A 17,679-nucleotide genomic window follows, 5' to 3' on the forward strand; every position below is an offset into this window, starting at 1 on the left:
TGGGCCGTCATGAATGCGGGCAACTGGCTTCGAGTGGGAAAGCGCGGGTCCATGGGAATGGAGATTTTAGTGGGTCATGTTAGTCAGACGCGTGCGTGGTAGGGGTCTAGACGCCTGCACCACCAACCCTTCCAAGTTTGTCCCTGATTTGCAAGAAAAAGTGTGTCCAGACAGTCGAATGGACCGATGGAGAACAACGTCGGATGACAAAAGACGTCCGGACCGCGCAGTTGCGGGTGGTTTGTGAGTCGGCATTGGAGATGGCCTAAAATAGAAGATCAATAAACATATAAAAAGAAGAAAAATTGCATGTTTGTTCCACTGAACTAGGAAAAACAAAATCATCTTGATAGGAGGTTAAAGTCAAACACTGATAAAAATAAATCTAAACACGCTAAATGTTCTTACCCGTTCTTTGTGCATAGCAATTTTAGTATGATGTCCAAGTGAATTGTAAAATTCATATGCCTTTTCTATCTTCCTAGGGTTTCTCTACACGAGGCGGTCATAGAGGTGGCTTCTCATCCCCTCGAACCGTCGGCACTGCCGTAGGTTCCCCCTAATGGGTGCTACAGCGGCGGGAGATGGAGGAACCCCGTAACTAATTAAGTGTATGGATTGTCTGTGCCTCATAGGGTCTTAGAGTTATTCGTCGTTCCTGAAGTTGGAAGAGCGGCAGCAATGAGAATATTGGTTCGTTCCTATGTTTTCTCCATTTCAGTGTCCTTCCTTGGAGTGGTGCCGAATATTTGTAGGATGGTGTCGATTGTCGGGAACTTAGCCCAGCGTGATTAGCGTCTGTTCATGTGTGGTAGTGTCCTACACAGAAGTTGTCGTTTGTGGCATGTTTCGTCCTTTAGTTTCATCTCCATTCGAAGCTTAGCTAGATACGACTTTGTTGGGAAACTTTTGAGGTTTGTGTACTCATTGTTTGTCTACCAGAGTTGGGATTATCATCAGGTCATCCTCGGTGTTGGCCCTATGGGACGACGCAATCCATTTCATGGCGGCAGCGTCTTCTAGTATACATCGATGACTTACCGATATCCACTTCCACAAGCTCATAGATTTCAAGATGATTGCTCCGTTGAGATGGAGGCCTAGAAACAACGAGGAGGTTTTGTGGGTCTAGAAGGACGGTGTTCATTTCTTCAAAGACTGGCCTGTAATTTCTTATTCTTGTAAGTAACTTCTTATATGGGTTGATTTTATTTAATATACAGCCTTTCGCCTTTCGCAAAAAAGCTAGGATCAAAGGAATTCCCTATGTTCTTCCTTCACTTTTGAGCAACTCTAGCAGAGTCGCTATATCCAAGAAAACTGCATAATAACTAGCATATGGGGCATGAAGGCACAAACAATAGCTCTAGTACAATCGTCGTCCACCCCTCAATCGTCATATTGTTTGTAGCTTCCTTCATCTGTTGCCTCCCGGCTTCCATATTTTGAGGTTTTGGAGGCCCCGTTTGAAGCTCGCTCCGAACCCAACTGTCAACGAGGGAGGAAAGCTTCAGCTTCCTCCTCCTCACGCCATAGGCGGGAAAACAATCCGGCCTCCCATGCACCACCAGTGATAGGGGAGGCACGACCACCCAACGATTAATGCCACGACCAGTCCCTCGGATTCACGAGGAGGCTCGTCAGAAGGACGCCACATGGCATAATCTCCTAGCTTGCGTGTGAGTGGGCCGAGAGGAGGCTTGTGAGCAGCCAAGAGGAGTGCGAGCGCATCCATGTTTATCACTTGGAAGCACAACCCTCGATGCCATCTCCCCCCTCACCCCAACACCTCCCAATCCCCTCTCACCCGCCTTCAATCTACCTCTTCCTCTGCAATGGCACGACAAAAGGAGCTTCCTCTTGTCGTCAGTTTTGGAGATGAGGTGGAGGAAGTCGGCGGATCCCCTAGTCCCTTATTGAGAGGGGATGGAAGTGGCCCTTTACGAGCTTGCGAAGGAAGACATAAGGAGCAACGTATTTGAGACCACACACCAGCCCTACCCTAACCACAGTCATGGATGCATGGACGGTCTAGGAAGACCGCGTCGAGGCCATTTTCTGGAGCATCGAGGCCCACAATGTTGCGCTTGTCGACGAAGAAAGGCCGACCTGGGCCATGGCTGCCGAGGCGCAGTTCTGGCCCCTCGAGCCCACATTGCCGCTTCCCACTTGACCCCAGCCTACCCCGCTAGGAAATCCAACTGCAACTAAGTATTATTAGCTATTCTATCAATGTAATTCACACTGTGACTAATTGGCGCTCAAATTATTAGGAATGAAATTGAATTGAATCAAATGTGTTTTGAATTTTGGATGATTGTGGAAGAACCTATGATCCAGTGACATGTGGGTCCTACCTACAGGGAAATTGTGGAAGCTACATTATGGTAACTCTATGTTTGCCGACAGGATGCTCCATATACATTAAATGCTTAGTGTATCGAGCTAAAATACTAAAGATCATTCCCTAAAAATTTACATCCTGGGTTTTTTTGTGGAGCTCACATTAGAATGTATTTCGTCATGAAAATTTACACACATGTAGTATGCATCCCTATGTACACGTGTGATTTGTTTTAGTCTTTTTTAACTTAAAGAGTTGGTTTTTGAATTTAGAAAAATTGGTCTCATTGGTGTTGGAAATATGCCCTAGAGGCAATAATAAAATGGTTATTATTATATTTCCTTGTTCATGATAATTATCTATTGTTCATGCTATAATTGTGTTATCCGGAAATAGTAATATATGTGTGAATACATAGACCACAACATGTCCCTAGTGAGCCTCTAGTTGACTAGCTCGTTGATCAATAGATGGTTACGGTTTCCTGACCATGGACATTGGATGTCGTTGATAACGGGATCACATCATTAGGAGAATGATGTGATGGACAAGACCCAATCTTGAGCATAGCACAAGATCGTGTAGTTCGTCTGCTAAAGCTTTTCTAATGTCAAGTATCATTTCCTTAGACCATGAGATTGTGCAACTCCTGGATACCTTAGGAATGCTTTGGGTGTGCCAAACGTCACAACGTAACTGGGTGGCTATAAAGGTACACTAAAGGTATCTCCGAAAGTGTCTGTTGGGTTGGCACGAATCGAGACTGGGATTTGTCACTCCGTATGACGGAGAGGTATCTCTGGGCCCACTCGGTAATGCATCATCATAATGAGCTCAATATGACTAAGTAGTTAGTCGCGGGATCATGCATTACGAAACGAGTAAAGTGACTTTCCGGTAACGAGATTGAACGAGGTATTGGGATACCAACGATCGAATCTCGGGAAAGTAACGTACCGATTGACAAAGGGAATTGTATACAGGATTGATTGAATCCCCGACATCGTGGTTCGTCCGATGAGATCATCGTGGAACATGTGGGAGCCAACATGGGTATCCAGATCCCGCTGTTTGTTATTGGCCAGAGAGCTATCTCGGTCATGTCTGCATGATTCCCGAACCCGTAGGTCCTACACACTTAAGGTTCGGTGACGCTAGAGTTGTTATGGGAATTAGTGTGTAGTTACCAAATGTTGTTAGGAGTCCCAGATGAGATCCCGGACGTCACGAGGAGTTCCGGAATGGTCCGGAGGTAAAGATTTATATATGGGAAGTCCTATTTTGGCCACCGGAAAATGTTCGGGATTTTTCGTATTGTATCGGGAAGGTTCTAAAAGGTTCCGGAGTGGGGCCCACCTGCATGGGGGACCCACATGAACGTGGATAGTGGTGGCAAGGCCCCACGCCCCTGGTCAAGGCGCACCAAGATCCCCCTTAGAAGGAATAAGATCATATCCCGAAGGGATAAGACCAAGATCCCTAAAAAAGGGGGATAACAATCGGTGGGGAAGGGAAATGATGGGATTTCTTTCCCCCACCTTTGCCAACGCCTCAATGGACTTGGAGGGCAAGAAACCAGCCCCCTCCACCCCTATATATAGTGGGGAGGCGCATGGGAGCCGGACCCCTTCCCCTGGCGCAGCCCTCTCCCTCCCCAACACGTCCTCCTCCTCCGTAGTGCTTGGCGAAGCCCTGCCGGAGAAATGCAAGCTCCACCACCACGCCGTCATGCTGCCGGAGCTCTCCCTCAACTTCTCCTCTCCCCTTGCTGGATCAAGAAGGAGGAGACGTCCCCGGGCTGTATGTGTGTTGAACGCGGAGGCGCCGTTGTTCGACGCTTAGATCAGAATCAACCGCGATCTGAATCGCTGCGAGTATGACTCCTTCATCCGCATTCTTGTAACGCTTCCGCATCGCGATCTTCAAGGGTATGAAGATGCACTCCCCTCTCTCTCGTTGCTAGTCTCTCCATAGATTGATCTTGGTGATGCGTAGAAATTTTTTAATTTCTGCAACGATCCCCAACAGTGGTATCAGAGCTAGGTCTATGCGTAGTTTCTATGCACGAGTAGAACACAGGTTGTTGTGGGCGTCGATTTTGTCAATTTACTTATTGTTACTAGTCTTATCTTGATTCGGCGGCATCGTGGGATGAAGCGGCCCGGACCGACCTTACACGTACGCTTACGTGAGACAGGTTCCACCAACTGACATGCACTAGTTGCATAAGGTGGCTAGCGGGTGTCTGTCTCTCCCACTTAAGTCGGATCGGATTCGATGAAAAGGGTCCTTATGAAGGGTAAATATAAATTGGCATATCACGTTGTGGCTTTTGCGTAGGTAAGAAACATTCTTGCTAGAAACCCATAGCAGCCACGTAAAACATGCAATAACAATTAGAGGACGTCTAACTTGTTTTTGCAGGGTATGCTCTGTGATGTGGTATGGCCAAAGGGATGTGATGAATTATATATATGTGATGTATGAGATTGATCATGTTCTTGTAATAGGAATCACGACTTGCATGTCGATGAGTATGACAACCGGCAGGAGCCATAGGAGTTGTCTTAATTTATTGTATGACCTCCGTGTCATTGAAAACGCCATGTAATTACTTTACTTTATTGCTAACCATTAGCCATAGTAGTAGAAGTAATAGTTGGCGAGACAACTTCATGAAGACATGATGATGGAGATCATGGTGTCATGCCGGTGACGAAGGTGATCATGCCGCGCCTCAAAGATGAAGATCAAATGCGCGAGATGATATTGGCCATATCATGCCACTCTATGATTTGCATGTGATGTTTGTCATGTTTACATCCTATTTGCTTAGAACGACGGTAGCATAAATAAGATGATCCCTCATAAAATTTCAAGAAAGTGTTCCCCCTAACTGTGCACCGTTGCGAAAGTTCGTTGTTTCGAAGCACCACGTGATGATCGGGTGTGATAGATTCTAACATTCGCATACAACGGGTGTAAGCCAAATTTACACATGCAAAACACTTAGGTTGACTTGATGAGTGTAGCATGTACAGACATGGCCTCGGAACACAAGAGACCGAAAGGTCGAACATGAGTCGTATAGTGGATACGATCAACATGAAGATGTTCACCGATGATGACTAGTCCGTCTCACGTGATGATCGGACACGGCCTAGTTGACTCGGATCATGTATCACTTAGATGACTAGAGGGATGTCTATCTGAGTGGGAGTTCATTAAATAATTTGATTAGATGGACTTAATTATCGTGAACATAGTCAAAAGGTCTTTGCAAATTATGTCGTAGCTCACGCTTTGGTTCTACTGTTTTAGATATGTTCCTAGAGAAAATTTAGTTGAGAGTTGATAGTAACAATTATGCGGACTGGGTCCGTAAACTGAGGATTGTCCTCATTGCTGGGCAGAAGGATTATGTCCTTAATGCACCGCTCAGTGTGCTGAACCTCGAGCATCGGTTGTGGATGTTGCGAACATCTGACATACACGTTTTGATGACTACATGATAGTTCAGTGCATAATGCTAAATGGTTTAGAATCCAGGCACCAAAGACGTTTTTGAAACATCGCAGAACATATGAGATGTTCCAAGGACTGAAATTGGGATTTCAGGCTAGTGCTCATGTCAAGAGGTATGAGACCTCTGACAAGTTTCTTAAGCCTGCAAACTAAGGAGAAAAACTCAATCGTTGAGCATGTGCTCAGATTGTATGAGTACTACAATCGCTTGAATCGAGTGGGAGTTAATCTTCCAGATGAGATAGTGATGGTTCTCCAAAGTCACTGCCACCATGCGGCTAGAGCTTTGTGATGAACTATAACATATCAGGGATAGATATGATGATCCTTGAGCTATTCGTGACACCGCAAAAGTAGAAATCAAATAGGAGCATCAATTGTTGATGGTTAGTAAAACCACTAGTTTCAAGAAGGGCAAGGGCAAGAAAGGGATACTTCATGAAACGAAAAATCAGTTGCTGCTCTAGTGAAGAAACCCAAGGTTGAACCCAAACCCGAGACTAAGTGCTTCTGAAATAAGGGGAACGGTCACTGAAGCAGAACTACCCTAGATACGTGGTAGATGAGAAGGCTGGCAAGGCCGACAGAAGTATATTGGATATACATTATAATGTGTACTTTACTAGTACTCGTAGTAGCACCAGGGTATTAAAATACCGGTTCGGTTGCTAAGTGTTAGTAACTCGAAATAAAAAGCTACGGAATAAACAAAGACTGGCTGAAGGCGAGATGACGATATGTGTTGGAAGTGTTTCCAAGGTTGATGTGATCAAGCATCGCATGCTCCGTCTACCATCAAGATTGGTGTTAAACCTAAATAATTGTTATTTGCTGTTTGCGTTGAGCATAGACATGATTGGATTATGTTTATCGCAATACGGTTATTCATTTAAGGAGAATAATGGTTACTTTGTTTATTTGAATAATACCTTCAATGGTCTTGCACCTAAAATGATGGTTTATTGAATCTCGATCGTAGTGATACACATGTTCATGCCATAAGATATAAGATAGTAATGATAGTACCACATACTTGTGGCACTGCCATTTGATTCATATTGGTATAAAATGCATGAAGAAGCTCCATGTTGATGGATCTTTGGACTCACTCGTTTGTTGAAAAGTTTGAGACATGCGAACCATGTCTATTGGTTTATACGCATGAAGAAACTCCATGCAGATGGATCATTTGGACTCACTTGATTTTGAATCACTTGAGACATGCAAATCATACCACATGGCAAGATGACTGAAAGGCCTCGTTTTCAGTGAGATGAAACAAGAGAGAAACTTGTTGGAAGTGATACATTTGATGTGTGCAATCCAATGAGTGCTGAGGCACGTAGTGAATATCGTTATGCTCTTACTTCACAGATGATTTGAGTAGATTCTAAGTATATTTACTTGATGAAACACAAGTCTGAATTATTGAAAGGTTCAAGTAATTTCAGAGTGATGTTGAAGATTGTCATGACAAGAGGATAAAATGTCTATCATATGATCATAGAGATGAATAACCGAGTTACGTGTTTGGTACACAATTAAGACATTGCGGAAATTGTTTCACAACTAATGCTGCCTGGAACACCATAGTGTGATGGTGTGTCTGAACATCATAGTTGCACCCTATTGGATGTGGTGCATACCATGATGTCTCTTATCGAATTACCACTATCGTTTATGGGTTAGGCATTAGAGACAACCACATTCACTTTAAATAGGGCACCACGTAATTCCGTTGAGATGACACCGTATGAACTATGGTTTAGAGAAACCTAAGTTGTCATTTCTCAAAACTTTGGGGCTGTGACGCTTATGTGAAAAAGGTTTAGCCTGATAAGCTCGAAGCCAAAGCGGATAAATGCATCTTCATAAGACACCCAAAACAGTTGGGTATACCTCCTATTTCGGATCCGGAAGCAAAAGTGATTGTTTCTAGAAACGGGTCCTTTCTCGAGGAAAAGTTTCTCTCGAAAGAATTGGGTGGGAGGATGGTAAAGACTTGATGAGGTTATTGAACCGTCACTTCAACCAGTGTGTAGCAGGGCACAGGAAGTTGTTCCTGTAGCGCCTACACCAATTGAAGTGGAAGCTGATGATAGTGATCATGAAACTTCGGATCAAGTCACTACCAAACCTCGTAGGTCGACAAGGATGCGTACTATTTCAGAGTGGTACGTAATCCTGTCTTGGAGGTCATGTTGCTAGATAACAATGAACCTACGAGCTATGGAGAAGCGATGGTGGGCCCGGTTTCCGACAAATGGCTCGAGGCCATAAAATCCGAGGGGATCCATATGTGAAAACAAAGTATAGACTTTGCAAGAACTACTTGATGGTCGTAAGGCTATTGGGTATAGATGGATTTTAAAAGGAAGACGGACAATGATGGTAAGTATCACCATGAAGAAAGCTCGACTTGTCGTTAAGATGTTTTCCGACAAGTTCAAGGAGTTGACTACGGTGAGACTTTCTCACTCGTAGCGATGCGAAAATTCTGTTGGAATTGTATTAGCAGTTACTGCATTATTTATGAAATCTTGCAGATAGGATGTCCAAACATTGTTTCCTTGACAATTTTCTTGAGGAAAGTTTGTATGTGATACAACCAGAAGGTTTTTGTCAATCCTAAAAGATGCTAACAAGTATGCAAAGCTCCAGCAATTCTTCTAAGGACTGGAGTAAGCATCTCGGAGTTGGAATATATGCTTTGATGAGATGATCAAAGATTTTGGGTTTATACAAAGTTTATGAGAAACTTGTATTTCCAAAGAAGTGAGTGGGAGCACTATAGAATTTCTGATGAGTATATGTTGTTGACATATTGTTGATCAGAAATGATGTAGAATTTCTGGAAAGCATATAGGGTTATTTGAAAAGTGTTTTTCAATGGAAAACCTGGATTAAGCTACTTGAACATTGAGCATCAAGATCTATAAGGATAGATCAAAAACGCTTAATAGTACTTTCAAATGAATACATACCGTGACAAGATTTTGAAGGAGTTCAAATAGATCAGCAAAGAAGGAGTTCTTGGCTGTGTTATAAGGTGTGAGCATTGAGTAAGACTCAAGATCTGACCACGGCATAAGAGAGAGAACGGACGAAGGTCGTCCCCTATGTTTTAGACGTAGGCTCTACAGTATGCTATGCTGTGTACCGCACCTGAAGTGTGCCTTGCCATGAGTCAATCAAGGGGTACAAGAGTGATCCAAGAATGGATCACATGACAGAGGTCAAACTTATCCTTTGTAACTAGTGGACTAAGGAATTTTCTCGATTATGGAGGTGGCAAAAGAGTTCGTCGTAAAGGGTTACGTCGATGCAAACTTTGACACTAATCCGGATGACTCTGAGTAGTAAACCGGATTCGTATAGTAGAGCATTTATTTGGAATAGCCCCAAGTAGCGCATGGTAGCTGCATCTACAAGAGGACATAGAGATTTGTAAAGCACACACGGATCTTTCCCCCAAGTAGCGCATGGTAGCTGCATCTACAAGAGGACATAGAGATTTGTAAAGCACACACGGATCTGAAAGATCCGTGTGTGCTTTACAAATCTCTATGTCCTCTTGTAGATGCAGCTACCATGCGCTACTTGGGGCTATTCCAAATAAATGCTCTACTATACGAATCCGGTTTACTACTCAGAGTCTCGGTGAGACCGTAACCATCTATTGACTAATAACCTCTCTCACAAGCGAGATATGATCAAACCCCATGGGTGTTGGATTCATTACAATCACATAGTGATGTGAACTAGATTATTGACTCTAGTGCAAGTGGGAGACTGTTGGAAATATTCCCTAGAGGCAATAATAAAATGGTTATTATTATATTTCCTTGTTCATGATAATTGTCTATTGTTCATGCTATAATTGTGTTATCCGGAAATCGTAATACATGTGTGAATACATAGACCACAACATGTCCCTAGTGAGGCTCTAGTTGACTAGCTCGTTGATCAATAGATGGTTACGGTTTCCTGACCATGGACATTGGATGTCGTTGATAACGGGATCACATCATTAGGAGAATGATGTGATGGACAAGACCCAATCCTGAGCATAGCACAAGATCATGTAGTTCGTCTGCTAAAGCTTTTCTAATGTCAAGTATCATTTCCTTAGACCGTGAGATTGTTGTAGGATCGAAAGTATGTCTAGAGGGGGGTTGACTAGACTACTTGACCAAATAAAAACTTATCCTTTTCCCAATTTTAGTCTTTGGCAGATTTTAGCTATCTTAGCACAAGTCAAGCAATCTTAACACAATTCAAGCAAGCATGCAAAGAGTATATGAGCAGCGGAAAGTAAAGCATGCAACTTGCAAGAATGTAAAGGGAAGGGTTTGGAGAATTCAAACGCAATTGGAGACACGGATGTTTTTGTCGTGGTTCCGATAGGTGGTGCTATCGTACATCCCTCGAAGGGTAACGGTTGTGCGAGTCCACGGAGGGCTTCACCCACGAAGGGTCCACGAAGAAGCAACCTTGTCTATCCCACCATGGCCGTCGCCCACGAAGGACTTGCCTCACTAGCGGTAGATCTTCACGAAGTAGGTGATCTCCTTGCCCTTACAAACTCCTTGGTTCAACTCCACAATCTTGTTGGAGGCTCCCAAGTGACACCTAGCCAATCTAGGAGACACCACTCTCCAAGAAGTAACAAATGGTGTGTTGATGATGAACTCCTTGCTCTTGTGCTTCAAATGATAGTCTCCCCAACACTCAACTCTCTCTCACAGGATTTGGATTTGGTGGAAAGAAGATTTGAGTGGAACGCAACTCGGGGAAGGCTAGAGATCAAGATTCATATGGTAGGAATGGAATATCTTGGTCTCAACACATGAGTAGGTGGTTCTCTCTCAGAAACAGCAAGTTGGAAGTGTAGGTTTTTTTGATGGCTCTCTCCACGAATGAAGAGGAGGTGGAGGGGTATATATAGCCTCCACACAATATCTAACCCTTACACACAACTTGCCAAACTCGGTGGGACCGAATTGATAAACTCGGTCGGACCGAATTGATAAACTCGGTCGGACCGATTCAGCAAATCTAGTGACCGTTAGGATTTTCGGTGGGACCGACATGCAACTCGGTAGGACCGATATGGTTAGGGTTAGGGCTTAACGTAATCTCGGTGAGACCGATTTTGGTAATAAGCTAACTAGAGAGTTGGTCAGGTAAACTCGGTGGGACCGATTCGCTCATTTCGGTGGGACCGAAATGTTACAAAAAGGAAACAGTGAGTTTACATTGCAATCTCGGTGGGACCGATCGCTCATCTCGGTTGTACCGAAATGTTACGAAGGGAAACAGAGAGATTACAATCCCATCTCGGTGAGACCGAGATCCCTATCGGTGAGACCGATTTGCCTAGGGTTTGTGGCAGTGGCTATGAGATCTGAACTCGGCAGCGCCGGATAGAAAGAATCGGTAGGGCCGAGTTTGACTTTTGGTTTAGGTCATATGTGGATGTGAGAAAGTAGTTGAGGGTTTTGGAGCATATCACTAAGCACTGTGGAGCAAGAAACTCATTAAGCAACACCTGATCCCTCCTTGATAGTATAGGCTTTTCCTATAGACTCAATGTGATCTTGGATCACTGTAGAGTCTTGAGCTTTTGAGCTTGATCCAATCCTTTTATCCTCAGCATTTTGAGGGATCCACTTTTCTCATCCATGCCATGCCATTCATTGAGCTTTTCCTGAAATATTCATCTTGGAATAATGTTAGCTCAATGAGCTATATGTTGTTAGGAATTACCAAAACCACCTAGGGATAGTTGCACTTTCAATCTCCCCCTTTTTGGTAACTGATGACAACATATAGATCAAAGCTTCGACAGATGATAATAAGAGTGAAAAACATCGTCGCTTTGAGAAGTATGTGATAAGCAAGAGCTCCCCCTAAATTTGTGCATGGTTTTAAAAATTTGCTTTGGACTGCAAATGCACAAAGAGTTAGGCTCATGGGTTACTCTTCCATGTCACATACATCTTGGTGGAGCGCTCAAAATGATAAAGATTAAATACATGCACTCATCACCAGGCAAAGTGAATGATCATATAGAGATAAAAAGGATAATGTCATCCAACAAGCATAAATGTAGCATACGATCAAACACAAGATCATCCAAGTATCACACAGACATAAGGTATCTCAAACAAGCAAATAAAGTTCAACCACCAAAGCAAGAGAGAATAAAAGGCAACACTCTCTCTCGAAGCCTATGATCTATACATTTTTCTCCCCCTTTGGCAACAAGTTACCAAAAAGTTCATAGAAAATGCATAGCACTAAATCGTCTCTCAGGCTTGATCTTCAGGAGGTGGTGTAGAGATGGCTCCTTGGACGAATACTTCAGTAGATGTGGATGGAGCTGGAGGTGTAGGTGCTGGAGCTGATTGCACTGGAGTTGTAGCTGGTGCAGATGAAGTGACTCTGGTGTCTGTCACTGGCACTGCAGTTGATCTCTGAGCTCTAGGCACTCTGGCAAATGCATCAGTAGTTGTCTTGCCCTTCCTATCCTGCATATCATCCTGAAGTTGCTCAACAGCAGTCTAGATCTCAGTAACCTTCACATCCATGTCATAGAACTTCTGCTCCATGATCCTCTCCAGGCTCTCCTAGTTTTGAGTCAAGGTGGCCAGCCCCTTCTCAATCCTCAGAGTGGATGCAATCAAGTAGCTCAGTTGATCTTGTTTGCTCTTCAAGAGGAACTGAGATGCCTCTTCCATTGTTGGCATCTTGGTAGCCTTCTCTGTCCTTGCCTTCTCCTTCTTTGCTTGAGCATGCACAGAGGATGGTTCATCTCCATCCATAACCACTTGGTTGTTCTCAAAGTCTGGATAGATAGGCATGTGATCCTTGTCCAACAAGTATGTGCCTGTGCCCATCTTGGAGTTGATTAACTCCTGGATCTGTGGGGCATACCCACAACTTCTCTTCTGGTCAGCAACTGTCCTCTTGATAGTCTCAACTATGAGGCTCATGACCTTGAATTTCTGTGGCACATCAAAGAAGTGTAGCAAGTTTATTGCATGGCCTCTGATCATATTGTGGTCACCTGACTTGGGCAAGAGAGTGTGCCTGAGGATCCAGTTGATGGTTGGCAGTCCTGACAGAAGGTAATGTACTGATCCAAACTTATGTGTCTCAATTGCAGCCTCTGGGATCTCCTTGTACATATGTGCCATAGTGTTATGATCCATCTTCTTCTTGGCATAGACATCCAAGTCATCTTCTTTCTCCTCAGGTGCATTGATCAGATTTGCCCATTCTTCAATAGTTGATTGGTACCTAGTACCTTCAGACATCCATACTATCCTGCCATCTGGATAGAAGTGTGCTGTGGAGTAGAATTGCATTATGAGCTCATCATTCCACTTTGTGAGCTTCTGCCCAACAAAGTCTGCAACTCCACAAGCTCTAAAACTGTCATACACACCAGGATAGTGTTCTTCATTTTCCTTTATGTACTTCCAGTCCACCCACCTCATGTCACACACTATTGGCTTCTTGTCCAACAACACTGTCTCATAGAAGTCCTGCTGTTCCTTGGTATGGAACCTGTAATCCACAGCAGTTCTTCTTCTGGTGGCATATGGATCTGACTCTCTCCATAGCCTCAATCCCGAATCCTTCCTTATCTTCATGTTCTCAGCTACTGGATGAACATCATTGTGATCTGGAATTTTTGGCTTCAACTTCCTCAAGACATGTGACTCATCATCTTCTTCTCCCATTACAGCTCCACAGAAAGCATTTCGGATCAACCGATTTGTAAACTCGGTGATACCGCAGCAGCTTCTGGAACCTAAACTAGTGAACTCGGTCAGACCGAGTCACAGTTCGGTGGCACCGAGGCTGCTAGGGTTTCACAAAGTCCTGAACTCGGTCACACCGATTTGCAATTCTCGGTCAGACCAAGAATCACTTGTGCAATGGCCTTAGCCGAATCGGTGGAACCGAGTTCTACAACTCGGTGGGTCCGAGATGGTTTCGGCGGAAACCTAACCCTAAATTTTCAATTCATCTCTAATCTATGGAGTGTTTTGACTGGATAGAATAGTTTCAATCGTGGCAAGATTCATAACGAATACAATGTGCTAGGAATCGGACGGGGATAGCACAGTGATCGAGTCCATACCCTAGTTCGGCGATGAACTCGCTACGGCGGCAATGGCGGAGATGATTTCCGTTGACGGTGGCGGAGACCAGCGACAGGAGGCGGCTGGTGACGAGGAGGACGATCCGGAGACCCTGGAGGCAGAGCGAGCTACGCGCGGGCGAAAGAGTTCGGAGAAAGTTTCCAAATTTTGCCCGTGGGTATATATAGCCCGACCCTGTCGGTGTGACCGAGTGGAACAACTCGGTGGCACCGAGATGCATAACTGTTAACAGTTACAACAACTCGGTGTGACCGAAAAGTTCAAATCGGTTGCACCGAGATTGAAAACCTAGATCGACTTAGTGATCTCGATATGACCGAAGTGGAAGAATCGGTCAGACCGAAACGCACAAAGAAGTTTTGGAAGTTTAAGTCTATGACAAATCAGGAACTCCGAGTGCTCCTCACACAGAGTGGTTCGAATCTGACTTGATCAAATTTTGTGATGTAGCATGAATAGAGTTTGAGACGAGAAAAGCATAGATAGCTAGAGAAGGTTCTTAGGCATTCTTGTCCATCCACTTGGCAAAAGAAAAAGAAATCAATCAATCAAAACAACAAGTGGATGTCCTCGAATGTGTGAAATATGCAACCAACATGCTCACACAACAAAATGGCAAATGAAATATGTGGCAAAGCATGCACAACCAATTCTATCATCTATCAAACAGTTGGCGATGACTAGGTCATCTATATATGAGTATATTGACTTAGGAGTCAAATGAGAACATTTGATCATAGGTCATACTCATCGTTTAAGCTCAAGTGGGGTTACCACTTTTACATAATGCATTGATGTGTTCACACCATTAGAGTTGCTTTGACTCAATTTTTAGAGTTAAGCTCCCCCTAGATGTGAGATTCCCCCTTAGAGGGATGAACTAACCTTGGGTTTTGTCGATGATGACTTCATGTAGGTGTTGAAGATGTGGATGCTCAATGTTGATGAAGATCATTTGGAGCAATCCTTTGGAGTGAGTTGCACTTTCAATACCTACACGGGTTAGTCCCACAAGGAACAAACAAGGATATCCATAGACATAGAGTGATGCACACACAAGATGATGTCCATGAAAGTATTAGGTTACCTTGTCCCTTGACTTACCAACAAGAGGGTTTGTGACTCCTTGAACTAATGCAAGATGTGAAAGTTGATTGCACTTGTTGTTGCCAAAATGATGTGAGTGAAATATGTTGGCGGAGTCACCCTCAAGAACTCTCTAGTTCTTCTTCGGGATCCACATCATCTTGATGGGAATCCTCGGAGTTGTAGTCGTACTTGATGAAGTAGAACTTGACGTAGTCTTGGGAACCCACTTGACCAAGGCCTTAGGAGCTTCTTCAAATGCATCAATCTCCTCTTGAAGCTTGTCCTTGCCTTTTTGCTTGTGTTCTTGTGGTGGAAGATCATCTTGAGCTTGTGTCCCCTCAAAGGAAGCAGGATCATACTTCTAGTGTTGAGGAACAAACTTCGTCTTGGGGTATTGATCTTCTTCCCACTCAACTCCATTGGCATTGAACTTTCATTCAAAACCAACACCTTGGTTCTTCCGGTGCCTTCCTTGCTTGCGTACAATTTCCTCAAATTGCTTACTCCCGGCAAGGCTCTTGTAAACACCTTTCTCTATAATTCCCTTCAATAAGCTATTTTCTTGCTCAAGTGTAACTTGGCTAAGAGAATCATTAGTGGAATCAAGAGAACTACTAGAAGCAACAACATTGGATTTAGCATGATTGTTGTTACTACTAGAGGAAGAATCTTTCTTGTTCTTGTTACTAGACTTGACTTGAGGCATGTAAGTGGATAAGAGTAAACACTTGGCAATGTAAGAAGAACTTTTCTTGTGAAGATCATCATTGATTGCCTTTAAGAACTCATGCTCTTGCTCAAGGTTGAGCTTTTCAAAGCGTAACTTCTCATGAGTCCTTAAAAGTTCTCGATGATCTTCTAAGATAGTTTCATGAGCTAACTTAAGAGTGTTTAGTTCTTTAGTTAGAAGCTCAATCTTCTCCTTATCATTGTCATTCGTTTTATCTTGATTAGCATGATTAATTGACGTTTCATCATAGTATTCATCACTAGAGTTGTCAACAAGTAAATCATCATCACCTAACAAGTCATCTTCATCACTATTGAAATCAACATACTCGGGGTGTGTTACCTTTGGGCCTTTAGCCATGAAGCATCTTCCAAGACCTTCATTTCGTGAATCAAATATGTCGTAGGAGTTGGTTGACACAAGTGCTAAACCGGCAACACCTTCATCTTGAGTATATTCGGAGTCGGAGTGATAGCTTCTCTTGGAGTGATTGTCGGAGTCGGAGCCGGATACCCATTCACCAACATGAGCTTGATGTCTTCGTTTTGTGTAGCTCCTTGATGACTTGTCCTTCCTTTCCGAATCCTTGCTTCTCCGGGATGTTCTCCGTTCATAACGATCATCTCTACTCCTCCTTTCTCTTGGTGGTGATTCTTCTCTTCTACTTCTTCTCTTGGGTGATTCTTCTCTTCTTTTGTAGGGTGACGTACACTCATTTGAATAGTGTCCGGGTCTCCCACAATTGTAGCAATTTCGCTCTCGACTAGAAGATCTTTTGTCATTGCAGGACCTTGACTTGGAGCTTCTCTCTTTGCTTCTATTCTTGTAGAACTTGTTGAAGTTCTTCACCATTAAGCTCAATTCTTCATTGAAGGTTTGTTTCTCACTTGATGATGTGGGGGCTTCACATGAGGCTTTGTAGGCACCACTTGACTTGTTGTGAAGTTCCTCCTTATCCTTGAGCGACATCTCATGAGCAACAATTCTTCCAATGACTTCCGTTGGCTTGAGATCTTTGTAGTTGGGCATTATTTGGATCAATGTGCACATGGTATCATATTTTCCGTCCAAAGCTCTTAGGATCTTCTTGATGATGAATTTGTCGGTCATCTCTTCACTTCCTAAGCCGTCAATCTCATTTGTGATAAGAGCAAGCCTAGAGTACATTTCAGCGACACCTTCACCATCCTTCATTTTGAACTTGTCAAGCTGACTTTGAAGCACATCCAACTTGGATTCCTTGACGGAGTCGGTACCTTCATGCATATCATTCAAAGTATCCCAAATTTCCTTTGCATTCTCAAGACGGCTGATTTTGTGGAATTCTTCGGGGCACAATCCGTTGAAGAGGATATCACAAGCTTGAGCGTTGTATTGCAACATCTTTAACTCTTCTGCGGTAGCTTCACGGTTCGGTTCTCTCCCATCAAAGAATTCACCTTGCAATCCAATACACACAATAGCCCAAACGGCGGGGTTATGTCCAAGAATATGCATTTTCATCTTATGCTTCCAACTAGCAAAATTAGTACCATCAAAGTAAGGACCTCTACGGTGATAATTTCCCTCGCTAGACGCCATACTCTCCTAGGTTGTGAAACCAAGGCTATGACCACCAAAAGCTATGGAAATCAAAGCAAATGGAGACCAAAGCTCTGATACCACTTGTAGGATCGAAAGTATGTCTAGAGGGGGGTGATTAGACTACTTGACCAAATAAAAACTTATCCTTTTCCCAATTTTAGTCTTTGGCAGATTTTAGCTATCTTAGCACAAGTCAAGCAATCTTAACACAATTCAAGCAAGCATGCAAA

Source organism: Aegilops tauschii, chromosome 6 (assembly GCF_002575655.3).
Source record: "Aegilops tauschii subsp. strangulata cultivar AL8/78 chromosome 6, Aet v6.0, whole genome shotgun sequence".
Classification (NCBI taxonomy): domain Eukaryota; kingdom Viridiplantae; phylum Streptophyta; class Magnoliopsida; order Poales; family Poaceae; genus Aegilops; species Aegilops tauschii.